Source organism: Sus scrofa, chromosome 8, assembly GCF_000003025.6.
Source record: "Sus scrofa isolate TJ Tabasco breed Duroc chromosome 8, Sscrofa11.1, whole genome shotgun sequence".
NCBI classification, from domain to species: Eukaryota; Metazoa; Chordata; class Mammalia; order Artiodactyla; family Suidae; genus Sus; species Sus scrofa.
The window spans coordinates 69,236,497-69,264,062 of record NC_010450.4 but is presented as its reverse complement, the minus strand read 5'-3'; positions in this window follow the sequence as shown (position 1 = coordinate 69,264,062).

The following is a 27,566-nucleotide window of genomic DNA, read 5'->3' as shown; positions in this document are numbered from 1 at the left end:
AGGCTAGGGGTCGAATTGGAGCTGTAGCCACCGGCCTACGCCAGAGCCACAGCAACGTGGGATCCGAGCCGCGTCTGCTACCCACATCACAGCTCACGGCAACGCTGGATCCTTAACCCACTGAGCAAGGCAGGGATCGAACCCACAACCTCATGGTTCCTAGTCGGATTCGTTAACCACTGAGTCACGATGGGAACTCCATCAGGTAGCAGTCTTTTTAAAAATTTTTTTTGGGGAGAGGCATTTTGAAATGCACACACATACTTTTTTTTGTTGCTGTTCTTTTCCGGCCACACCTGCAGCGTGTGCAAGTTCCCAGACCTGGGATTGAACCCACGCCACAGCAGTGACATGAGCTGCTGTAGTGACAACACCAGATCCTTAACCCACTGAGCCACAAGAAAACTCCAGCAATCTTATAATTACCTTTAAGTTATTTTCCCATTGGCCCCTTGAAAGCCCGTCTCCCCTTTAGAACTGAAACAATATTCACTCTGTCACAGACTCTCAGTGGTCTTTAAGAAACAACCTGGAAATGTTAACTTGCTGCTTGTGGTGATGGCTGATGGTAATTCCTCTCTAGGTTGAAGAGGAGAAAAATCTGATGCAGTCATCTAAAAATTTTATTTGCTATGGGAATTGCTTTGGCTAATGCAACTTTTAAGACCTGTTGGTTCACTCAAAGGTCAAGGAACATTTATATAAGGAATCTTCAATAACAGTCTTTCAGCTTGGCAAGTAGAGAATGCCCTGATGCCAATTTTTCCCCCTTTAAAGTATTAAATTTGTGTATGCCTTCGTTTGAATTCCCACCAAGTAGTGAAGTTGTTTTCAGAATTTGCAGATAATTTCATGTAAAGCTAGAGACCTTTGTTGTACTTTCATGTCCTTGTTTGTTTACTTTTTTACTGTGGCAAGATACACATGACGTTAAATTTACCACCTTTACCATTTTTAAGTGCAGAGCTCAGTGGCATTAAGCACATTCACACTATCATACAACCATCCCCACCATCACCTCCAGATCTTTCTCATCTTCCCTAACTGAAATTCTGTCCCTATGAGACACTGACTCCCCAACCCCTCCCCTAGCTCCTGGCCCCACCATCTCCTTCCTGTCTCTATGGCTCTGACTCCTCTAGTGACCTCCTGGGAGTGGGATCAGACAGTATCTGACCTTCTGTGTCTGGCTTCTCTCACTGAGCATCACGTCCTCCAGTTCCATCCATGCTGGAGCAGGTGTCAGAATCTCCTTCCTTTTTAAAGCTGAGTCATATCCAATCACGTGGCTGGAGCACAGTGCTTTTATCCATCATCCATCAGTGGACACTTGGGTTGTTTCCACCTTCAGGCTATTGTGATCCTGTTGCTATGAACATGGGTGTGCAAATACCTGTTTGAGTTCCTGCTCAAATCCCAAACAAGAAAAACCCTTATTTTCTACCTGGATGTACACGCAATACACTAAGGCACACTCAACTTCTCTTACTCCTCCAGTCATATTTTTATAATCCTCAGGCTCTTTTGGGTGTATACGAACAAGTAAAATTTCTGAATCAGAGAGTAATTCTGCTCTTAACTTTGTGGTGTGGTTTTAGTACATGCTTAAGTTAACGAAACATATATTGACAGGTTTGTTTTGTGTTGCTCTGGCTTTACCAGGCGTTGTCCACTTTTTGGAAAACTGCATCGCCTGAAGCAGCCCTAATGGTGGTACTGAAGTTGCCGGAGTAACCCCCATATCTGCTTGTAGCTGTCATGTGAATGGTGGCTTCTGGGTTTCTAGGAGGGAGAAGCCTACACATTTACACACTGAAATAGATTCTACGTTATTGTGAATTGCTGTCTTTGTGTTTTTCCTTTTCATTGCTCTTTTTCCACTACATTTATTTTTAGGGGGAAATTAAACGTGCAGATAGATGTCACGTATATTCGATGTTCATTTCAGGGTAGAGGGTTACAAAACCCTGGTTCTAAATGAGCAGTGGTTAATGCAACAGGATTGCAAGCAATTGGCTTAGCTTTCCTGTCCTTTTGTTCCTTACCCTCCTGAGTCAGTCCCCAAAAAGGGTCCCTCTACCCAGAATTACTTGAACCAGTAGAATGAGACCGGAGCTCTGTTCAGAGGCAAGGTCTTGTCTTTGATCGGCGTGGAGAGGTGTGAGCATGCGCTCCAGACAGGCAGTGGGCGGGGCTGCTGTCCTGGGGGCGGGGCGCAGAGGTGCGGCTCTGTCTCCCCTCTAGGGGCGCCCCACGGCCCACCGCCATCTTGGATCGTGGTGCCGAGCGCCGCCCCTGCACGCCTTCTGCCCAGCAGTGGTGTCCGGCCCCGGAACTCTCATCTGACCAGGGGCAAGGCATCTGCCCACGGCCCCTGTGAGCACCTAGACGATGCACAAAGGAAAAGGCAAGAACAAGGTTAGACTTTATTTTATTACCCAGAGTCTATTTTGTTTTGCCGGGAGTTGTTGGCCGGGACCAGACCCACTCTATCTTTTGCGCTGCTCTTCATTCTTGAGGGCCGCTCAGCTGCGCAGGTGTGTCTTCTGTAAGTGGTTCCTGCTGGCTTGGGGCCTCGACGTGATGGGGGAGGAGGGAAGGGGAGCGGGGCTTGTCCCCAGCTGCCTTCAGATGTGTTTGTCCGCAGGCTTCAGCCTGACTGTTGGCATCCCCGAGTGCCCACCATTTATCTAATCTTTTGGAGCTAAAGGACGCCAGACAATTGAAAACACATGGCCCAGATATTAGCAAGAGAATAGTGGTCATATCGTAGCACAAAGTGTGGCCTCTGTGTACTGGCACCAATTAAGTCTCGGAGAGAGTTTTGAATAAGAGAAAGAACAGCTGTATTGCTCTGCCAGGTGAAGGAAGCCACAGACTAGTGCCTTAAAACTGTGTCCTGCCCTGAGAGGGGACAACAAGGGGTTTTATAGGCTAGCTCAGAATACAGGGCTATTGGTTAAGGTGTCTCTATTATTCTTCATCCAGAGATCATTTCAGAGTCATCAAGGCCAGTGTCAGTGGGTCCAGTGATGGTTTCTGGTTGTCTTGGGTCATCCTTCCTTGACCTGGAATGAAGATTGCTTACAGGGAAGGGGTGTTAGGGAGCGTTTCAATTACAAAAGAAAACACTAGGTGCAACAGAACTCTTAACTAGAAAGTAACCATTAGTAAAAGAAAGCAATTAATCACGGAAGAGATCATTTGTGAAAAGCCAGACAGTAGGTGCAATAGAACTCTAACTAGACAGTAAACATTAGTAATAAGTGAGTGGGCAAGGCAGGACATAATGTAATGGAGACATTTTAAAACTAATTTTTAGCTGTAACAGTGTTTCCTAAACATTAACTCTTGAGTCAGCCTTTTGAGACTAAGAGGAGGCCTGGGAGACTAAGGAAAGGCCTTTTACTTCAAAATGCAAACGTTTAGGATCTGATACACGGTTTTAATATGACAGATTATTCTAAAAATGAACATATCTAGGTCTTTTGCCTTAGGCAAAATGTGCCCTGCTGTGGACCACCTTGTGTGCACTGCCATGGCCTGAATATCCCTGGTCACACTTTTGTTGTTTTGCAGAAGTCGAGAGAGGTTCACATGAGTAGTCCAGAGGGTCTGTTGCCTCAGCTTGTCTCCACAGTTTGGGGCTTAGGGGCTTTCTTTACTGAAATGTGATGTATCTACAAAGTGATCTGTTGCAACCTCAGGTCAGAATTGGGGTTGTGATCACAAGTGGGGTTGATTCCACTTAGGAGTGAGCTGGTCTCATAGGCTTCTGTTTTTCCAGGTTTTAAGGTTCATTCACTCTCCAGCCTGGAAGAGGGGGAGGGCAGGGTCAGTGAGTTTAGGCAGTACTTGGTTCCCATATTCTGTGAGCACTTTCGTGGTTTTTTCTTCCTGGAGGGCACACTTGAGTGTTCCATTTGAGGGTGTTAAGGTGTCCCTTCTCTTGGGCTTGGGGAATGGGTCTATGATATGTGAGTTCAGTGGAACTTTAATCCCTTGAGGCTAACTGCGTGCATGGTAGGGCAATCAGAAGCAACTTAATCCAATATTCTTTGGTCTCCTGGCATAGCTTGGCTAAGACTTGTTTTATTTATGTACTTGTTTTTTTAATTTTAAAAATTTTGGCCACGACCATGGCATGTAGAATTCCCAGGGCCAGGGATCACACATAAGCCACAGCAGTGACAGTGGTGCGTCTTTAACCAGTAGGCCCCCAGGGAACTCTAAGACCTGTTTTAAAGTCTGATTGGATCTCTCTACTTTTCCCAATTGTTGGGGTCTCCAGGCTGAGTGCAGGGTTCACTTTATGCCCAGGACACTTGTTACCCCTTTTGTCATTTGAGACACAACTGGTGTAAAATTACTGCTTTGTAGGGATCCTAGACTTGGGGATTATTTCTTTTAGCCACTTCAGTGGCTTGTTCAGTTCTATCGGGGAACACGTCTATCGACCCAGAAAATGTGTCTACTGATGCCAAGAGATACCTGAAATCGCCAGATACTCTTAGCATCACAGTGGAAATCAATCTGCCAGTCTTCTTCAGGATATGTCCTCCAGGTCTAAATGGACCTTATCTGGGGGCCTCTGGGGGGGTCAGGTGTTAGGAGTGTTCATTTTGAATATGGGGCATGTCTCAACTATGTGACTGCTTATGCTTTTCATGCTAGGTGTTAATCATGACCACCAGTAACCAATTATATAGAGCTTCCCTCCTGTAGTGAGTTCCTTGGTAAGCCTCCCCAGGGTCTTGACAGGTTGCAGTTTGGGGAAAGAAGTATTGTCCATGTTGACTAACTAACCACTTACGGCCTCCTAGGTCTTTACTGAAGCTCCATTTTCAGGCTTTGTATGGTTCTTCCTTTTGTAGATTGGGGAGTAAGTAGGTGGTTCTGGCCTTCAAGGTATGAGGTGTGCCAAGTTACTGGTTCTAGGGATGCCCTTTTGGCAGTTGTGTCCACTTTGTTATTTCCCTTTGTTACCTCTGCATCCCCATTTTGACTGACCCCTGCGATGAATCACAGCCATGTTTTTTGGAAGCTGTAGTGCTTCTAAGAGCTTCAATATGCTTAAACCATAAACACCTGTTTATTCTCTGCAGTAAGTATACTTTCCTCCCCTGTAGCCCCATGTATATGCAGGATGGCATATATATACCAGAATTGTATAAACATCTGTGATCTTCTCTGTCCTGAGCTTTAAGTCTCAGTTGAGGGCTATCATCTCCATTTTTTGGGCAGAAGTCCTTGGGGGTAAGACTCTTCTTCTGTCTTGGCTCCGGGTGGTTACTGTGTACCTTGGAAGCCTTTTTCCTTCTCTCATAACACTGCTCCCTTCTGTGAACCATTCTTCTTTGGTGTTTGGAACATCTTACTTCCTAGGTTGGGGTGATTGGAAAAGATCACGTCTATGCTTTCTATACCATCATGTTCCAGAAGCCCCCTTTCTGTGGGTAGCAGGATGGCAGGATTTAGCATGTGAGTATTTAAGGTAGCCCCTGGGTTGTCTAAAGCATATCCTGAACTTGAATTGACCTTCTGGAGGATAGCCATTCTGTTCCTTTAGAACTCACTAAAGCCTGAGCCTGGTGTGGATCCATTTGGATTGGCTGACCAAATGTTAACTTTTCAGCCTCCTTTGGCAGGGTTGTAGTAGCTGCTGCTGTCTGGGGGCAAGGAGGCAGTTTGATCTAATCATTTATAGAAATAAGCAACTGCTCACATTAGGGTTCCCAGTTTTTGAACTAAAACCCCCTTTTCTCATGAATGTAAATACCTCAGAGGATTTAGTTAAATCTAGAAAGGGCAGGACCTGGGCTTAAAATAATTCCTCTTTCAGTTCTTGAAAGGCCCCCTGGGTTTTTTTTTTAACCCTCTGACTTTTCTCCTTCTATATTTTTGTTATTAAACACCTGGCAGGCAACACTGAGCATGCAAAATGTAAGTGTATCTGATTCTGTTTCCAGTTCCTGAAGTTTATGCCTAATGTCAGGGGCACTTTGGGAAATGAAATATGATCTCTGTACTGCATTCCCTTCCAGTGATTTGGATTTTCTTTATCTTATTCCATTTGACAGGTTCTTAGATTCCCTTTAGGGTCATTTTGTTTGTTTGTTTGTTTGTTTGTTTTTGTAGTGGGTCAGCCTCTGTCTCCTACTCCCTTTTCCATCGTGTTGGTGGTCCCAGTTGGGTTCTTTATCTGGGACCACTTGTTACCCTGTTCTGAACAGCCTGTGCTTGAGATAGTCCCTCCTCAGTCAGAAAATCCCATAGGACCATAGGAGGTTGGATGGGACTGCCTGCAGGCCATTAGTTCCTGACCAACCTGGTCCCTTATGGAGTGGCACAGCTCTCTGAGCACGGTCTTCTGTTTCTTCCTTTTGGACAAAAAGGAGGAGTTTTCAGTCTTCCTGCCAGGTGAGAGCTAAAAGCATGAGGGATTCCCACAGGGCACTTGCCAGATGGCTGGGGCAGCTGGTATTCTGTGCTGATAGCAGGAGGTGAGCCCATGGAAACTTGGTTGATAAGGAATCATCAGTAATGAGGTTCTGGTATTGCACACAGTTCACAGGGCTTCCCAGATCCTTTCAGAGAAACTAGCATTGACCAAAAGAGGTCAGGTTTCACACTCAGACATCTCAGGTGCTTTTCCTGAACTCAGATCCTGCATCCTCATTCATTTGTTTTGTTAGGTGTCCTTGTATCTGAGCCTTTTCCCAGTCTCACCTCTTAGGTCTCTTTATCAAACCAAATTGGACTACGGAGAAGGCTAGTGTTGACCCCTGGAGGTTGGCAAGGGGGGAAAAGGTCCTGGTGCGGCTATTACTGCCTTGTGCAGGGGTCAAAAGGACAGCACTACTGGTGGGACAGTGGACGGGACTGCTAGGGCTCCCTCTTGTCCACAGGTCTAAACTGTCCCTGGGCACCGGGCACGGTGGGAAGGCCATCAGAAGCAGTGGCAAACACTCAAGAATTTGAATCTTCAATCCCCAATGATGCCACAGTGTGATCCTCTCAGGGGTCACAGTCCAGATTGCTCTGGAGGCTATGCTGTGTGAGCACCACACCCGAGTATTGGATTGCTGGGTAGAGTTGCTCTGAAGTCGATTATGGCTGTCGTTGTTCTACCCCATCAGGGTGTCCTCAGAGAACAGAGTCAATTCTTGTGCAAACTTTCCAAAACCTCCACTGTCCTCCTGCTGGAGCAGAGGCAAGTCTAGAGCCTAGTCGATAGGTGCCAGTGAAAAGCCACACTCCAAACCCTGGATTGCCAAAATTTGTTACTAGCTTGTTTAAGTTGAGCCCCCCAAAGGATCCTCCTGTCCGGTGTTGTTCCAGATATTAGAACAAGATTGAGTTCGGTTCAGAAGCAAAGGAAATCTTTATTCTTTGATCAAAGACTGGAGAAGTACTAGCTCATGCTCTAGAGCACACACTCTCCCTGAAAGGCACCAGCAGGGCTGCTTTACTGGGTTCTTGTCAGGAGGCAGGGGGAAGGGCAGATTTCTTGCAAGTTAGTCACAGAAACAGAGATCACAAGCAAAGCTTTATAATGAAAATTTATTTTACCAAAAAGTCAGTTTGCATTAAAGGTGCTCCCTAAGGGGGTGTTTATCTGCATATCCCAAAATATGTTCTGCAAACTTTAATTCTAAGCACTAGTTTTTAGGATGATGATAATTGTTATTTAATGAAGGTGTTCTATGATTAAATGTTTGAGTGATTCTAGGAATGTAGTGACCAGAACATAGCTCCTTTTCTCCCACTTTCAACTTAAAGCTACTTGACCCTCTTGAGGCAGGTGTCTGTTGAGCATGTGGGCCCTGGGGTGTGGGTGAGGCTTTAAGCACTGTTGGGTCCTTTATGGTGAGAGCTGGTACAGGGTTTGCTTGGATGACAGAGTACTTGGTAAGCACTTTGTTTGAAAGTCAGGACACTTAATCCTGGGGAAATCTTGGGGAAACACATTAGTTTCAGGTGAGTGTGATCAAGTTCCCCTTCCTAGGCAACAGTAGAACAATAGAGAGCTAATTTGTGCCCGTCCTGCCATTCAGGGCAGGAGATTGCAGAAAGTTCTGTAGTGGCTGGTATCCTGCTTTTTCATTACAGACCCAGTTCCTCAGAACACTTTACTCTCACTGCTTGTGAGTGTCACTGCCCTTTATGCTATATCAACAATAAAATCTAAATCCCCAGGAGGCTACAAAGAAAGGTAGCAGCCTGGTTAAGAGGGTCCAGCCACACAAGAGGAAAGGTGAGACATTGCAAGTTGAGCCATCAGGACACAGGAAATATAGAAACAGAACTCTTGGGAAGGAGATTTCAGTTCAAGATGCTGATATAGGAGGATCCTAGGCTTACCTCCTCCTGTAGATACAGCAATTCTGAAGCTACATACGGAACAGCATTCTCTGAAAAAAACCTAAAGACTATCTGAGGAACTCCTAAACATCCAGCAAATGAGAGAAGTCCATCAAAGCAAGTAGGAGAGGCTGGGACACAATATTTCCATAAGCCCCATACTCAGTGTGACAACCTACAACTGGGGAGGAGCTCAGAACCTGGAGCTTTTCTCTGTAAAGGGAAGGGTTTGAACCCCACTATAGGTAACCCAACTTTAAGATCTGTACATGAGAGAGGAGCCCCCAAAAGATCTATTTTTGAAAACCACCTGGGCTCCTATCCATGAGACTCATAAGGATACAATGATCTGAGAAACAACTCTTAAGGGGCTGGCACATTGAGCTTATCTGCCACAGGGTTCAGTTCAGAAGCAACCTTTTAAGGGGTCCTGATTTCGTGTGAATGAGGCTCATTTGCTAATTTTAAAGTGTTAGCCTGAGGGGAAGGCATCTAATTTTGCACACACTTAGGGGTCTGCTAGCTCATGGGCACCATCTGTATGCTCCCCCTCTGCCTCATTGCAGCTGGAGCTCTCCCATTGCTCCAGAGCACCAGGACCTTCCAGAGGGGAGTTTTATATGCCTCTGGTGCCCTGGTTTTTGTGGCTGCTACTCAGAAGACAGTTTTGCTTGCCTGTCTTTGAAGTCCAGGAGTATTGTGATCCTGGGTCCCACAGGACTCCACCGATTAGAGAGATAGTTCTTGGCAGATTGCTGACTGAAACACCCTCTTTCTGGGAAAGAGGCCTATTTGCTTGTCCAAAAGGTTGGCCTTGAGGGACAGGCCTCTGGTGTGGCACACTTGTAGGGGGTTGCACAGTGCCCTCAGAATACAGGCTGATGGACATCACCTTTGCCCTCTCCTTCTGCTCTGCTGTAGCTCACTGGTATCTCCCAGAAAGGAGCTTATACACTCATCTGGAACCCCAAGTTTTGCAACTGCTGACTAAGAGACATCTCCAGATTGCTTGGGTCTGGTAACCCACAGTTCCACTGGACTCTATATATTCGCATACTTTCAAAGCTGCTGCCTAAGGGTCTGGTTTTCAATCAGTAGTATCTAAGTGCTGACTGAGATCTTCCCCTTTGGGACACTGAAAGGTCTTGGCCCACCCTCAAATACTGGGAGCTATTAAAAATAAAGTAGGCTGCTTGGAAAATCACAAAGGTTTGAGAGACAGCCAAGACAAGGGCAAGGTCGAATGACAAGTTTCGTCCTCTACACAAGGCCAACCCTCAAGACTAGGCAAGGTGAGTATTTTATCTAATGCATAGAAACCAGTACAGAGAGTCAAACAAAATGGAAAAAACCCAGAAGAATATGTTCCAAAAGAAAAAATAAGATAAAACCGGAGAGAAAACTTAATGAAACAGAGATGAGTAGTTAATCTGACAGAGTTCAGACTAATAGGATGAACAGTGAGAACCCCAACAGGAAGTATAGGAAAGTACCAAGTAGAAGTTATAGATCTAAAGAATACAATAACTGAACTGAAAAAACACACTGGAGGTGTTTAGTAGACTGGCTAAAGCATAAGAAGGAATCAGGAGTTCCCATTGTGGTTCATCTATAATAAGCTCGACAAGTATCCATAGGATGAGGGTTTGATCCCTGACCTCACTCAATGGGTTAAGGATCTAGCATTTCCATAAGCTGTAGTATAGGTCACAGATGCAGCTCAGATCCCACATTGCTATGGCTATGGTGTAGGCTGGCAACTGCAGTCTGACTTGACCCCTAGCCTGGGAACTTCCATATGCTGTAGATATAGCCCTAAAAAGGCAAAAAAAAAAAAAAAAAAAAAAACAAAAACAAAAACAAAAACAAAAAGAATCGGGACTAGAGGACAGGGCAGTGAGTGGACCTCACCCAATCAGAATAGCAAAAAAGGAAGAATGTAATGTATTGGGAGGAGATAAACACCTGAATTAAATTGTGAGCGTACTTGGGGGTCTATATGCTGCACAGAAAAGACCTTTGTAGCTTGAAAATATGATTTGAAAACAAAAATATTCAGTACATGAAATAATGATCACTGTTGAGACACAGGTTAGTGGTCCAGAAAACCAAGTGCCATAAATAATATCAAAACATAGAGCAAAAATCTAGATGAAAATTATGAGAGAAAAATAAGAGATTGTAGGGTAAATCCAGGAAACTGAACATATGGGCAATAGGTGTTGAAAAAGAAAAAAAGAGAACAGATGGAGGAGAAAGAGCAGTTAAGCAAATTCTAGGGAAATATTTCAGAACTGAGCTGTCTTTAAGATTTAAAGCACACACAAGGTTCCAGGCTTGGCTGATGAGAAAAGATACTCATCAAGTTATTTTCTGATAAAATTCCTGTTCTGTAATAGATAAAAAAAATTTTATAATCTTAAGAAAGATTAAATTAGCTACTGGGGAAAAATTATAATGTCATTAGAATACCCATCTGTAAACAAAAGAAACTAAAAGACAATTGAGTGACATCAGAGGAAAAAGATAAAACTTCAAGAATGCCATATATAGCCAAAATATTATTCACCTTAATAGAGATATTCAAGGATAGGTGACAAAGCAGAGTCATCCAATTAAGTCCTCTGAGGAAAATACTTGAGACAGTCTATATATTAAAAGAAAAATGAACCCAGATTAAGAACTCAAGCCAGAGGAAAGATGAAGAAGTTAGAAATAAAGATGAACAATGAGTCTTGTGATATAAAAAGATTCATTCATTCAATAAATATTTTTTGTATGCCTAATATATGTCAGCATCATTTCTGACAGGATACTGCTTTGAATAAGATAGACAAGAATTGAATCTTAATGGATGAATGTAATCTATCTGGGAATAAATAACAGTGTTAATTGATGATGGTTAAAGCCCGGGGAACACGCTATAATGAATATTTAAATAATTGCTAAAATAATTGCAAAGCCTAAGAAAGGGGGTGAGAAAGAGTGAATGCATTCCGAAAGCTTCATGGAGGAGAGGCAAATGACAGGTGCTGGGGATTGGATAGCTGGAACTAAAAATATTCTGAAGAACTTTTTCTATTGGAGAAAAGTGGCAAAGTAGTGGTTTTAATTGCAGACATCAGCTGTGGTATGCTGATCTAAAGATGGTCCTTCTCATTTCTTGTCCTAATCCCCAGGACTGTGAATATGATAGGCTATTACTTACAGGTGATTATTTATCTTAAGGTGGCAAAGGGATATTGCAGGTGTAATTATGGTTACTAATCAGCTAGCTGACTTTCAGTTAATCAGAAAAAGAGATCATGGAGGTAGACCTAATTTAATCCCTCCAGCACCTCAAAAGCAATTTCTATGGCAAAAGAGGAAGTCAGATTTAAAATAAAAGGGTTTTATGCGCCATTGATGGCTTTGAAGATGGAAGGGGCCACGTGCAATAATTAGAGAGTGGCTTCTGGTTGTTGAAAGCAACCTCTGGGCAATAGCCAGAAAATAAGTGAAGACCTCAGTCCTACACAGGCAAGGAACTGGATTCTAAACCCTGTGAATGAGCCTGGTGGCAGATTCTCCTCAGACCTTTCAGATAAGACTGGGGTGGCTGACATCTTGATTTTGGCCTGTGAGAGACTCTAGCTGCCCAGATCTCTAACACACAGAACTGTGAACTAATAAATGAGTATTGTTTATTCTGCTGAGTTTGTGGTAATTTGTAATGTATCAATCCATTATTGATATATCAGCTTCTGAATGTGTTAACTGACATTTGATCTTTATTACACATTTTGGTGCTTTTTACTAATAATCTTATAATTTAAATTTAATTTATAACAATTAAAAAAATTAGTTTATAATAATCTAATAACAAATATCAAAACTGAAATAAGTAATAAAGAAAATAAAGTATTTGGAAGTCCATTGTAGACCATGGAGTAGTATACACTCTGTAGAAATGTATAGAGAACTTCAAGAAATGCACACAGAGCATTATTCTTTAGTTTATTGATTCTTATTCCTCAGAATGACTGTTTTAACATTAAGTATGTTGGAAAGTGACCTTTAACTAAATTAATATGAGGTTTTTGAATGCAAAACTTTTAACACAGAAAAATGTTTTATGCCTCTGATGGATTTGCCTGGTTAATAGGATTTTTTTTATCATGCTTTATTACTGTAGCCTTTTATATTTAGGTATATATTTTATTATTTACATTTTTATTATGTCATTCTCTTATCATCTTCAGCTTTGTTTTCATTTTTATGGTTTACATTCTCAATTTTTACAAATGCAAATTAACTGTATTATTATTCCCATCTATGGAATATGGAATATAATATTTCTTAAGTAACCAAGGTACAATTTCTAGGTTTACCTAATCTTATGGCTTCTTAATTAAAAGACATTTCAAAGTTATACAAAGCCTGAGGGCTGTGGGAAACACTGGAAAGAATGTACTAGATTAGAAGTTGAGGAACTGAGCTCAATCTTCAGACTTCCATTAGCTAGTATTGTAGCTCTTTGAAAAATTTCTTCTCTTCCCTCTCAGGCTCTACTTTTGACATTGGAAATTCAAGGGAGTGATCTTCATACTGTAGAACCCTAGGCCTCTTTTAAAAAAGATCCCCAATTTTGCTCTAGAAATGAGAAGTCAGGAGCCAGTTGGGTGACTTTCGCTTGGCTGCTCCTGTAATTGGTGCAGTTCTTTTATCTGTTTTGCATAGTGGTTTCTGTATAACATTTCATTTCAAGAAATAGCTCTATCACTTCTTGAAAAGGAGCATTAGGGGATTAGATGATTTCTAAGATTTATCCTGGTTTTAAGTATAGTTTTTCCTTCTCCACCCAAATTCTCTTTTCTGAATCCAGTAACTGAATAGATTCAGATAGCAAGAGATATATATTTTACTATGTATTAGACATACTCCATAGAAACAGAACCAGTGGGATGTGTTTAGCTCATATGATTATGGAGAGTTTTGTTTTGTTTCTTGTTTTTTTTAAGGCTGTCTCTGTGGCATATGGAAGTTCTTGAGCCAGGGATTGAATCAGAGCTGCACCTGCTGGCCTATGCCACAGCAACATCAGATCCAAGTTGCATCTATGATCTGTGCTGCAGCTGTGGCAACGCCGCATCATTAACCCACTGAGTGAGGCCAGGGATTGAACCCATATCCTCCTGGAGACTGTGTGGAGTTCTTAACCTGCTGAGCTACAACAGAAACCCCTTTGGAGGTTTTTAAATTGAAAATCTTCATGTTAGGCTGGAGACTAAGGAAGCACTTGCTCTTTGGGCCCAAAGGCAGTCTGCTAGTAGAATTTCTTCATGGTTTTGGCAGGTTGTTGGTGGTGGAGGCCTTTGTTTTATGAAGGCCTTCAAGCGATGGATGAGGCCCATGCACATTTGAGAGGGTAATCTGCTTTACCCCAAAGCTGCCAATTTAAATGTTAATTTTGTCCAAATGACACCTTCACAGAAATGTCCAGAATAATTCTTGATCAATTATCTGGTTACCATGGCCCAGCTAAGCTGACACATAACATTAACCATCACATACTATAAAGAGGAAAAAATAAAGCATTGTAGCAGTACAGTTATTCTTTTACTAGTGGACAAGAATATGTACTAGTGAAAGAAAATACTAAGTGGGTTTTTTTTTTTTAATGGAAGATAGCAGGACTAGAAAAATAAAAGTTTCATTCCAAAACAAATAAATCATACTATTTTTGGAAGCTAAAAGCAGCTTTGGATTTTTAAGTTGAACTACTTGGAAAAAAATTTCTCCCCTTTGAGTAAGTAATGGATATAGTGTGATACAGAAACATCTGCTCCCAAATGGGATCTGTTTCTTCAACCAAAGAACTATCTCCATGGTCCTTAGAAACTCATGGATTCACAAGTTTCCTTTTTTTTTTTTTTTTTTTTTTGGTCTTTTTAGGGCTGCATATGCAGCATATGGAAGTTCCCAGGCTAGGAGGTCGGGTCGGACCTATAGGAGCTGGCCTACACCACAGCCATAGCAACAGCAGATCTGAGCTGCATCTGTAACCTACACCACAGCTTACAGTAAAACCCAGTCCTTAACCCACTGAGCAAGGCCAGGGGTCGAACCTATGTCCTCATGGATCCCAGTCAGATTCATTTCCTCTGAGCCACAACGGGACTCCCACAATTTCCCAATTTTTACTTAATCTCAGCTCCTTTCTAAATCCGTGCTTTCCATATCAGCACACTGTTTCCCCTTGTTATTCCTCCTATCTTTATTCATTTGTTGCCATTGTATTCAGAAACTTTTCAGTATTTCCTAACATTTTGCAAGAAATAAATAAATACACTCTTAGCTGATTGCTGTCTATAAAGAGTATATCCTTTTTAACATTAGTTCATTTGGTAATTGTCCTTGATGCAGAAAGAAAGGGCAAGGTACATTCACTTTACAGAACAATAGAGAAATGAAGAAGCTGTTCAAATTTACTGGTAAACATAGTGAATAATAAAGGTTCCCTTTTCTCTGAGGTCCAAGTGAAATATACATAATTTAGTAATATATATCATAGAATAAAAACAGTGTGTGTGCTGTAGCTTCCCTTGAAATAGGTTTTCCCCCCATAGTATATTTTATTGTTTATTGAATTATTTTACTTTCTGCATCTTAATGCTAGAGCTATCCAGATGTTAATATGCCTTAAAAAAGTATTTCCTTATGAAATGACATGCATGATATATTTGCTTATAAGCATACCACACTGCTAAATTCCCAAAACAGCAACAACAAAGTTTCCCAACCTCTCTTAACAACTCATTTGTATTCCTTCAATATGATTCCTTGATTATGCGCTGCTTACTTGTGTTGGGTCAAGGTTACAACTGATTTATCTGCTTTGCAGCCTCGGGAAGAGACTGATATTTTATCTTCTAGGGAAAAAAAGATGATGAATGAGAGTTTCAAGACTTTTTAAGACTGAAAAGATATGATGTAAAACTCTGGAATAAAGAGTAAAACTTTTTCATACTCCCAAAGAAATTGAATTCAAGGAAAAAGCAGTTGCTCAGTGTGAGCAGTGAAGATAACAATCTGATGAGCAAGAGTGCTCCCTCTGTCTTTCGGGAAGGGGTCAAAGGATGAACTAAAAACATCACTAAATTTTGGGAAAGACAACATCACATGCTAGCCATCCTGAGTTGAGTCACTTTAGAAATAAGAACGATATGCTCAGAGTTATCTTTTATATTATTCTAGAAAAAAAAAACACATCCACTTATTGCTTTAGGGGAAAGGGGAAAGGAGCAGATTTTAAAAACTTGAATATATAGTGTTCTGTAGTTGAATATGTAGTGTTCTATAGTATTTCTCTCTCCACAGAAATATTTTCTTCCCTCCTGCTTCCCCAGCTTCATTAAGACAAGGACTGTGTTTTATTTGTTGTTGTGTATCTGGAACCTCACACTGGTCTTGGATTAAGATCAGATACTAAAGAAGTATTTGTTAAATTGAGAAGACTAACCTGATTTCTTACTATGTATATGCTATTTATTCTATATTTGCTTATTCTTCTGTCTTGAGGGACCTTATAATTACTATGATTGATACTCTTTTAAGACCCAGAAAAAAGCAACTAAGTAGCAGTGGCATGAATAGTAACATCATATGTTTTTATAAATCAGCATACAAAAGAAGACTTAGAGGCAAATTTCAGGCTTAGATATAGAATGTCCATTTCTATATTAAATTTAATTCCTCGGAAATCTTGGTATCTTTCCAGTGTCTACCCAAAGAAGATGAAATGTTAATTTTTCCAGTGAGTTCAGTCCAATAATTCCTCAGAATTTCCTCCACAGACTTTTTCCTTAAGCCAACCAATTAAGAGCTGTGCCCCTCTGTGCCTACTCATGCATTTGTGTTTGGCTTTATCACCTGCATTTGGTTATTTCTAACACTGGCCTTATTAGGTTAGAACTAGGGTTAGAAATTGCAAACTAATGGTCTGCACTGAAATGTGGTTCACATAGCTAGTTTTGTTTGGCATTTTAAAAATTAGTATTTGTATGTGAAGATCCCTTAAACTACCCTCATGTTTAATGACTGATTTTCTAGATGGACTTATAGAACAAAGAAAAACTGTTATACTCATGGTTATAGTTTATTACATCAAAAGAATAAAGATTAGAATCAGCAATGAAAAGCAGTGCTTAGGGCAAAGTCCAGGAGAGAGACACCAGGCACAAACCCAGTTTTCCTCTCCTAGTAGTCCTGGGGACAGTGCCCAATTCTCTCAGCAACACTGTATAACAGCCTATGTGGAATATTGCCAACTAACAAAGTTACCTGAGCCTTGGTGTCTAGTGCTTTTCTTTGTAGGTCACATAGGTGTAACCGACTGCCCAGGAGGCTGGGCTTTTTCTCTGTTCTCTCCAGAGGTCAAGATGATATTACATGACTCTAGGTCCCCATCATAAATCACACTGTTAGCATAGACTGTCTAATGTGGACCAAGGTCCTTAGGTAAACAAAACACTCCTATCAGGCAAGATATTCTAGGGGTTTAGAAATTCCTTCTAAGAGCCAAACAAAGGCCAAATATTTCTTTGGAATGTGAAGAGTATAGTCAGGCTAGAACTGCTGAGTGAATCCTCAGCTGGACAGTATTAATTGTATATCTATGAGGCTTATGATTTCACATTAAATATAGATTTTCAGATTTTCTTAAATTGGATGATCTGGCCCATGTGTTAACCTGCTTCCATGAATGGGGGCTGAATAGATTTTTTTTTTTTTTTTTTTTTTTGCTTTGGATAAGGCAGGTGCTTTCCAGCTCACCAAAATCCTTTGATACTACACCATCTAATTTCACACAATTACATGATTTGCTCATTTCTTATGAAAATTAGATTATGAGTGGTTTGGAAACTAAAAGATTTGTTGAAGATTCAGAATCATATAAGTCAACCTTTTACCTATTGAATTTGTTGTGTGTCTCCTTAAGTTGTTGTTTTGTGCTACTCTGTTCACCATTTCCCTTAACCTATGGGATGAATTCTTATTCTGAGACTACTATTATTATCCAAATAAAAGAATCAGAAGATTACTCTAGGAGTTCCTGTTGTGGCATAGTGGAAACAAATCCGACTAGGAACCATGAGGTTGAGGGTTTGATCCCTAGCCTCGCTCAGTGGGTTAAGGATACAGTGTTGCTGTTGCTGTGAACTGTGGTGTAGGTCACAGACTCGCTTGGATCCCACATTGCTGTGGCTGTGGTGTAGGCCAGCAGCTATAGCTCCGTTTAGACCCCTAGCCTGGGAACCTCTCTATGCTGCTGGTGCAGCCCTAAAAAGAAAAAAAAAAAAAAAAAAAAAAAAAAGATTACTCCAGAGAAATAGTTTTAACAACATTTTAACCTGGGAACTAAAAACAGTTTGTTTCTTTGCAATTAACTACAGATTGTCTACTTTTTATAAACTCATCCATCCTTTTCTCCTTCTAAACTACTCTCACCTGTATTAAAGGAATCAATATTATTCCTTAGTTTGTTCAATATCACATAGAATTTTTACCTTGGAAGCTAGGACATAAACTTTTAGATTACATATGACCACTTGTAACATTTTTTGTTGGGACCTGTTCTAAGGTACTCCCCTATGACCTGGATACTGGGGGTTATAATGAAAGCAATTTACAGAAAAAAAAAATGCCACACATTCAGGTATTTGTTAAGCAGACATTCTTTAGAAAATAGGCATAAAACAACTGATATTTTTTAGTAAGTTTGATGAGTTCCAACTCCGTGACCCTTCAGATGCTTTGGCCACCTTATCACAAGAACAATTTGTTCAAGGCACATCCATCAGTACAGAGGCTGGGATAAGGCAAATGAATGAACCCCTAATCTGAGGGGTTGAAGAAGAAACTTTAGGGACGAAGCCTGAATGTTATCCATGAGTGTGCAGGCCAGAAGCTTCCAAGATTCTCAAGTATGAGGTTCTAAAATTTACCACACTAATTAACAAACCAGTAATTTCTCTAATAAAAAATATTTCTGATGCTTACTGCTCTAGTCAGCAAAGTCTCAGCTGTTGACTCAGATGTGGCTAACTGAAGTGCCTTAGAGTGTGGCCGTTCTGAAGTAACTCTAGCTAATGCTCCTGTGCCTGAATTTTACAGAGTGATTGCCTAACTTAGCGTTGAAGCTTACACTAACTGGCACATTCATAATACCACACTATCTGCTGAATTATTTAAAAATAAATTATAAATATCTTAACATCTTTCCAGATTTCTAATGGTAATGATTTCCAGATTACCCTTTGAGAGAGTAAATTATCATAAGATATATCTCTACTCTGAAGTAAGAGTTGCACTTAAAATACCCACATATACAGATATGTGTCATATTCTTAAATTATGTGGTCATTGTGGAGAAAGGGAAGACTTTATTAGTGAGTTGATGGTTTGTACAACTTTAACTTTTTTGCTCATCCTTATTTTGAGAAGAAAATGTCAGTTTTTTAACTTAAAAAATGGTGAATAATGGAATATGATTTATATTATGTAGAGCATATGGCTATAAAGTAATAAATCATAGTGAAAAACTGGCACCTAGAATATAGGGGTAAAAAAAAATTCTTGGTTTGCAGCAGCCTATTTAACTGGCTTTGAGATTTGTTCTTTGTAACAATGGGCCAAACGATTATAAAAAAATCTAAGAAATATTGTGTTACTATTAGTGCAAGAATGTGAAAACTAGACCTTTCTCTTGAGTTAGTAATTATCAAGAATTGAAAGTTCCTTTTATAGCTATATACTTAGAGCCATTAAAAAGTCAGCTTTATTACTGAAAGTCCTTCAGGAAAACTAAATTTTTTATTAAAACTCTGGAATTCTCTAGTTCCCAATCTCTTTTTTCCCCTACTAAAACAGTTGTTTTTACGGCATGGTTTTGGATAACTAAGGTTTCTTAGGAACATAAGGATTACATTATAGCAGAATAGATGGTATTTAATACGACCCTAAATAGTATACATGGGACTAGAAAGAGACAGGTGGGAGGATTTGTGAATATTCCAGTTGTTTCCTTTAACCTCGTGATTTTGTCTTACAATCAGACTTTTAGTTTATTAGTGGTTCACTCTCTTTTGATGTTTAAAAACAGAACAGAATGAAGACTTTTCTTTCTTTAAAGTTTATATCAGACAGCAGGTACTTCAGTTTACTCTTTGCTATCAACACAAAATTAATGTTTTTTTTGTATATTTGCATACTTAATTGTGTATAATATACATATAGTTGTATGCTTACATATGCCAGTTGTGAATCTTCTTTTCTCTTCCAAAGGGTTCTTTCTTCACAAGTTCACATTACATCCATCTTAGGGTTTCTTCTCTTTGCCTGCTTATTCAGCAACACATTGAAAGATAAAAGTGATTGGGGGAGTTCCCTTATGGGGCGGTGGGCTAAGGATCTGGCATTGTGACTGCAGTGGCTCAGGTTGCTGCTGTGGTGTGGGTTTGATCCATAGCCTGGAAACTTTGGCATGCCACGGGTGCAGCCAAAACAAACAAACAAACAAACAAAAACAACAAAAAAACAGTCATTGGAAACATACTACTGTTGGTAAAGGAGTAGGGAAAAAACGATGGAAAGAAGTTCTGTGCCAGCGAATGGGATGTTTTGTGTGCAGGAACTACGGAAGTCACTGAGATATTGTGTACTATTTCTCCAACATTTAAAGGACTGTCATAAAATGTGTTAATCGTCAAGGTAACCAAACCCTTTTTGGTACCTCATTCGTGTGTTATCTTGAAGCAAATCTGAAACTGGTGCTTGTTCTGCTAGTGATTTCCTGTCTGCAATGGGGAAAGAGTTACTATTTTTTAATTATATTACAGTGAAACCCTTGTCAGTAGGGCATGTTACTTTCATTTAAGAATTATTTTACTGTCTTTATTTCAGGGATGTTAACAGCATATTTTATCAGTTTTTAAAGTTTTCCAATGAAAGGTTTAATGAGAGTGAGGCTGAGGGTTGAAAGGGACAAAATAGAGTATGTCCAAAATTCTCTTTTAGTGCTTGACAGAAAATCCTCTGTACTTTGAATTCTCCCTTTAGACAAAAAAAATCCAGAGGAACTGTGCAACGTATGCTTTAAATATTCATTAACTAAATAGGAAAATGAGCATAGAGTGCCAATTATCATTTCTTTAAATGTAAAGATGTAAAGCCCCAGCATTTAGAAAGCCTCTCAGTTCATCATTAGATTAAGCCCAGTCGGTGTATATTCATTGTTTGTATATTAATATTTTTTTTGTCTTTTTAGGGCTGCAGCTACAGCATATGGAGAGTTTTCCAGGCTAGGGGTCAAATCGGAGCTGTAGCCGCTGGCCTACACCACAGCTCATGACAACACCAGATCCTTAACCCATTGAGCCAGACCAGGGATGCAACCTGCATCCTCATGGATGCCTCACATTTGTTTCCTCTGAGCCACGATAGGAACTCCTTTTTATTAAGTTTTGTTACTCTTTCAGGTACATTCCCTTAAATGACCAAATGCATTTTCTGAAAACTTCTGACACATACATATATAATTGGCAGTCATTTGTAGGATAATGATGATAATTACCAAAAGTTTAATTGCACAGGTGTTCCACTAAAAAAGGCTGGTGGGGAGTTCCCGTCGTGGCTCAGTGCTTAACGAATCTGACTAGGAACCATGAGGTTGCGGGTTCGATCCCTGGCCTTGCTCAGCGGGTTAAGGATCTGGCGTTGCTGTGAGCTGTGATGTAGGTTGCAGACTCGGCTCAGATCCTGCGTTGCTGTGGCTCTGGTGTAGGCCAGCAGCTACAGCTCCGATTCGACCCCTAGCCTGGGAACCTCCACATGCGGCCCTAAAAATGGCAAAAAAGACAAAAAAAAAAAAAAAAAAGCCTGGTGGTTATTAAGCATCTCTCAGTTCCATAAAAGTTATGGAGAAGAGAGCAAAGCTATGAGCGCAGAGATCTGCATCATCTTCGTCTTTTCGTGATTAAAGTACACTGGTATGGTGTCTGGTACGGAATTCAGTAAATGTTTTAGCTTGGGTAACTGAAAAAGAGGAAAGCATAAAATGTGATTGATACAGTTTGCATTGTCTTATTTAATCCTCAACCCCCTTAAGTAGATACTGTTTTTATCTGTTTTATTAAATAAGGAAAACTTTGACTAGTGAATTTTTGTAGCTTGCCATGGTCATATAACTTAATTAAGTAGTGAAGCTGAAATTTGAAGACAAGTTCTTTGAACTTTTGTTACACTGACTTGTTTTGCTACAGCATTCTGATTAAACTTTTGTAGAAGGAAGGGAGAAGTTCAAAGTTTGCAGTGAAAATGCTTTTGAGACAGTGATTTTGCTGTCCCAGCATGGTGATTGGTACATAGAAATTTTTTTTTTTTTGTCTTTTTGCTATTTCTTGGGCCGCTCCCACGGCATGTGGAGGTTCCCAGGCTAGGGTTCAAATCGGAACCGTAGCCACTGGCCTATGCCGGAGCCACAGCAATGCGGGATCCGATCCACGTCTGTAACCTACACCACAGCTCACTGAGCAAGGGCAGGGATCGAACCCGCAACCTCACGGTTCCTAGTCGGATTCGTTAACCACTGTGCCACGACGGGAACTCCTGGTACATAGAAATTTAAAATGGATGCATGAATGTTGTCAGTTCCTGCTCTGTATAGGAGATTTTCTTTCTTTCTTTCTTTCTTCTTCTTCTTCTTCTTTTTTTTTTTTTTTTTTTTTTTTTTGGCTTTTTAGGGCCTCACCTGTGCCATATGGAAGTTCCCAGGCTAGGGGTCGAATGGAGCTACAGCTACCAGCCTACACCACAGCCACAGCAATGCCAGATCTGAGCCACCTTGTCTACAACCTACAACAAAGTTTGGGCAAAACCAGATCTTTAACCCACTGAGCAAGGCCAGGGATCAAACCTACATTGTCATGGATGCTAGTTGGGTTCTTAACCTGCTGAGCCGCAACAGGAACTCCCAGGAATTTTTTTTTTTAATGCAAATACTTCCAAATAGGAAAGGGAGGGGGAAAAAATCTTAATTTTTCTTGAAAAGTCTTTTGACAACATGGGAAGAAAAATCCCAGCAATGTGAGGCAGAGGCTCAGAGGCAGATGCCAGGGACTGTTGACAGATCCAATTATAGCATTTATTCTAATAATGACACCAACTTATTGTCTTTTAATTTTCTGCTCAATTTTCAGTCTAAGTTTAGACTGTCGTAACATTAAACTGTTTCTGAAGCAGTTTCTAAGGAAACCTTCCTTGCGAGACACTTAAGTTAATAATTAGCAAGTCATTATGTGTAAATTAAGTGAAGCAGGCTGTGTGCCTAGAGGAACAGATGGGAAGGGGCAGTTTCAGAGACATCAGCTAGAGTGGCCTTCATATTTTATTCCTTTTACAACCCCTCACCCCCAGGAAACAAGCTTTCCAGGATCAAAATGTAAGAAAACGCTTTTTTAATTGTCAGTATCTGTGTGCCATGTCTGACCCACAGAGATCTTGTTGCCTCACCTCAAGCCAGAATACCACCTCATCCCTAATCCCTCTCTTTCTGTCGCCCTACTTCACTCATGTGATTTCAGCAAGGGGGGGCGGGGAGAATAGCTGAGAGTTCTGTGCTTGGATATTCTCCAAGTACTCCAGCTTTCTGGGATTATTTTATGTTATATTTCACTGAAATGGATGCAACTCCCTTCCTCTAACCTCACATCGTATATTTGGTGGGAATGCAAAACAATTCCTAGTATTTTCAGCAAAATACAAATTTTTTTTTTTTTGGTGCTGGGCAGGGAGGTAGAGATTATGATTGCCATGACACCCCCCCCCCCCGCCCCTGCTCTAATTCCTGCCTCTCTCTCTCTGCTCTGCAGCTTGCCTCTCTCTAACTCTATTCTTTACTGACTTTATCAAAAAATTCATCCTCTTCTGTTGTTCACAGCAATTCAATTTTTGGCAGCCGTGACTACAAACTGAACTCCAGACCTAATTTTGCATATTCAAAAGAAATCAGCAAAATCTTGCTAAACAAAACTTCTGTGCTGTTAGCAGCATGAAACACCCTCAGAAACTTTGGAATGACAGTTTTTCCTTAATGTTGGGCCAGCTCTAGTTGTTGGGTAGAACTTTCTCCTCCTTAGGAAAGTAAAAGATTAAGACAGTATTGTTTATTTCATTAAAAGAGAATTCTTATTTCCCAAGTTTCTTGTTTCCAGGCAGAGAAACATTCTTACTGCAGGGGAGGAAACATTTTTGCCTTGCCTAGTCTAATAATCAAATCAACATAGGACAGATTAGCAGGACAAAACCAAATTTAGTTACATAGGTATGGAGGCCTCATAAGAATATGAGACCCAGAGGCACTCAGGGAGTTGAAGCTAATAGGTGGTCCTGAGTTAATGAAAAGTGGGTAGGGTCTGGGGCTTCAAAGGAGAAGACAACTTATAGGAAGATGGGAGGAGTGACTGTTTGGTTAAAAAAATTGTTTGCCATGCCATGCAGAGACAGTGGAACACAGCCAGGAATTGGGTCTCCAGATCCAGTGGAGCGCCCCTCCAGCTCACCACACCTGGCCCACATTATCTGCAGTTATCTCTGATGATAGCGCTTTTTCTGGACCAGGCCTACTATCTGAATTCTTTTAGGCAGTTGAGGGAGAGTAAAAGTTTATCTTGAATCTGCTGGCTCTTGATTGCCTTCAGCTGAAAACAGTCTACATGCCAAAGTGGCACATTTTGGGGAGACTTGTTCTGATCCCCTTCATTATGGTAACATGTGTGACCTCTCTTTGTCCCTTTGTTCCATTCTTTGGTGAATCTGGGGCAAGAGACTTGGCACGTGGAGCCCATATCCTTCCTCCCCTGAGTCTTCTTGTTTCTGCCTAGAAGGGGCGCACGTTCTGCTTTTCCATGATGTCAGTTCTAAGGGGCAGGTCCTTCTCTTTGGAAAGACCCGAGGTTGTCCAGGCTTCCTGCGACTTATGGGTAAGCCTAATTCTAAGATTCTAGGTATTGTGAAGTCTTTTTTCCCACCCATTTGACTGTTCTAAGGCAGAAGCTCACATAGTTTCCAAAATAAGAAAATGAACATTTTGATCTCCACTTGACAGTTGCATGTTAATTTCTCAGTTATTTTCAAACCTATGTAGACCTTGGAGGGGATATTTGCTGATGCCCTTAAACCTCATCTATTTTATCTTTTTTTTAATTTTTTATTTTTTTGTCTTTTTTTTAGGGCTACACCCACAGTATATGGAAGTTCCCAGGCTAGGGGTTGAATTGGAGCTGCAGCTGCCGGCCCATGCCACAGCCACAGCAGCGTGGAATCTGAGGCCGCACTGGATCCTTAACCCACTGAGTGAAGCCAGGGATTGAACCCACATCCTCATGGATACTAGTTGGGTTCGTCACCGCTGAGCCATGACAAAAACTCCCAAACCTCATCTATTTTAGCACATTCCTCCTCACCACCAATGTCATGTTTCATTATTTATTTATTTATTTTTTGGTCATGCCTGCAGCATGTGGAAGTTCTTGAACCAGGGATCAAACCTGAGCTACAGCAGCAAGCTGAGTTGCTGCAGTGACAATGCCAGATCCTTAACTTGCTGTGCCAGAGAAGAACTCCTGTCATGTGGTATTATTACAAATATCCTAAGTCCCTAACGCTTCTTCTGTTACCCTTCAGTCTCAGAGGGCAATCTAACCTTGTATTTCAAAGGGAAAATCAAGGAATTCCTGCCGTGGCACAGTGGTTAAGGATCCAGTGTTGCTGCAGCTGTGGTGTAGGTTGCAGCTGTGGCTTGGATTCCATTCCTGGCCTGGGAAGTACTATATGCTGCAAGTGTGGCTGAAAAAGAATTAAAAAAAAAAAAAAAAGAAAGAAAGAAAATCAAGCCAGCTGTCTCTTGCCTTAAATCGTAAACATCCTTCTTCTCATTCTTCTATCCTTCAAAGAAGGTGGTGTTCTACTCTTCAGGTAACCACTTTACACTGCTTTTAAACTCATGTCCTCGAGCCACATACAGGTCAACTGGTGATTCCACAGAGAGTCAACAGAGTAAGAGATTAACAACGCCAAATACTAAAATAGAACAATTACAACAATATGCTGTAATAAAAATTATGTGAATACGGCTGGGGTGATCATTTCCACTCAGAATAGGAAACAGCAGAATCAATGTCAGTCCTCACTTTCTAGACTTTGATCACTTTTGTCCACCCTAGGGAATATCTGATAGACTGTCCATGCCTCTCCTTGGGCCCTGATCTTCCACCGAGTTGCAGAGTCCACAACTAGGAATGGTGTGTGCGTGTGTGTTTACTCTGGGAGGGTAAATCCAGTCCTACTACTTCATGGCTAGAAGCAGAGGTTCAGGTTTTAACATTATTTTAAAAATTGAGGAGTTCCTGCTATGGCACAGTGGGTTAATTATTCAGCTTGTCTCTATGGCATTGCTGGTTTGATCCCTGGCCTGGAGCAGTGGGTTAAGAATCTGGCATTGCCACAGTTGTGGTGTAGGTCGCAGATGAGATTCAAATTCAATCCCTGGCCCAGGAACTTCTATATGCTATGGGTATGGCTAAAACAGCAAAAATCAATTCATAAATAAATAAGGGCTATAATAGGATTAAGAACTTCAAATTTTTTAATTAAGAATATGAAAGGAAAATATATATTTACTGTCATCCTCATTTCATAAAAGTATTTTTGATGATAAAAATTAAGAAAGACATACTATCACTGTCTAGGGTAATCCCTTCTATTAAATACTTTAGTTTGCAAAAAACTTACACTATTAATTTTCCTGTTATTTTTGTCCCATATGAGTAGAGTTTACTTATGTAATCTGTTGATTTGTGTTCAGAAACCACTGATCCAAGCCATACGTTTTTTTAATGCCCATTTTATAGAAAAGAGCACTGAGATTCAGATAAATTAATGGGAAAGTGATTAGCAAATTCATAGCCAAGTGTAAGACTCAGATTTCCTGACTCCTAGTTCAGTCCTTCTTTTCCTGCATCACAACGAGGTTTTCCATATGTGTGAAGAGAGTCAGTCTGAGCTACTGGACCTTCTAGACATTATCTTCCCATTGAGGTCCATCTCACAAAGTTATCTTGGCCCAGACTGTTCTTTAATCTGAGTTCAGTGCAAGTATCATTATAATAAAAATGTCATCTACTATTTGTGTGGCGCTTTATACTATTCATGCTGAGTGCATGTTATTTTTTAGCTTCTAGAAAGTATGCTTAATGAAGCAATTAAAATAAGAACCCCAAGATTTCATAAAATAAACATATTCAGATAATATTTATTGAATTGAATTGCATTTGAAAAATGCCAAATTCAAGACCTTAAAGAAAATAATTTATTAAACACATTTTATTTAATAAGTTAATGAGAAGTTACCTAAACACATGGTTTTATCGTTCAAAGAATTTTACATTTTTACTTGAATGTCTCCAGGCAGTTAAGGTTTACATTTTCTTTTTCTTCTTTTCACCTTTTTTTGTCCTTTTTTTTTTTTTTTTTTTTTAAGGCCACCCCCGAGGCATGTGGAGGTTCCCAGGCTAGGGGTCTAATCGGAGCTGTAGCTGCCGGCGGAAGTCACAGCCACAGCAATGCCAGATCCAAGCCGAGTCTGTGACCTACACCACAGCTCATGGCAACGCCGGATCCTTAACCCACTGATTGAGGCCAGGGGTCGAACCCACAACCTCATGGTTCCTAGTCAGATTCTTTCCACTGCCCCAGCGTGGGAACTCCCTCTTTTCATTTTTTAAAGTTTTATTGACGGATAGTTGATTTACAATGTTGTGTGATAATTTCTGCTGTACAACAAAGCCATTCAGTTAGTTATATATATACACAAATCCATTCTCTTTCAGATTCTTTTCCCACATAGATTATCACAGAATATTGGGTAGAGTCCTCTGTGCTACACAAAATGTCCCTGAAGGTTTATGTTTCCTAAAACTAAATCCACTTTGCTCTTCAGAAATCTCTTTTCTACAACTTCAATTGCCCATCTCAGGAGTTTAGAAGATACTCTTGATTTTTCCCTCTCTCAAGTTCTACAATGAAATCTCTAAATTTTATCAACTTGACATCCAAAATGTGTATCAAATCCTTGAATTTTTCTTCACCTTCATTACAAACCACTG